Below are 310 nucleotides of genomic sequence, written 5' to 3' on the forward strand. Positions count from 1 at the left end.
GGTATGGCTGCCCCCAAAATGGCCTACTTCTGAGTTTCCTTGGGGCAAGAGATTGGCCACTGCTGGAACCAGAGTACTACTAGCCACAACTGCTGTGCTTCACCTCTACTGCCAGAGGCGGTGTGCTTCTGAATACCCATTGCTGGAAACTGCAGGAGGGAAGAGTGCTATTGCACTCAGGATGCTGCTTGTGGGTTTTGGCCACAGTGAGAACAGAATGCTGGACTAGGCAGGCCATGTTTTTGTATAGTATGCAGCCCCAAATGTAGTTCGCTTTGTAGAATTGTGTTGGTTACCTCAGGGGATGCTC

This window comes from Podarcis pityusensis (genome assembly GCF_964106645.2).
Source record: "Podarcis pityusensis genome assembly, chromosome: 1".
Classification (NCBI taxonomy): domain Eukaryota; kingdom Metazoa; phylum Chordata; class Lepidosauria; order Squamata; family Lacertidae; genus Podarcis; species Podarcis pityusensis.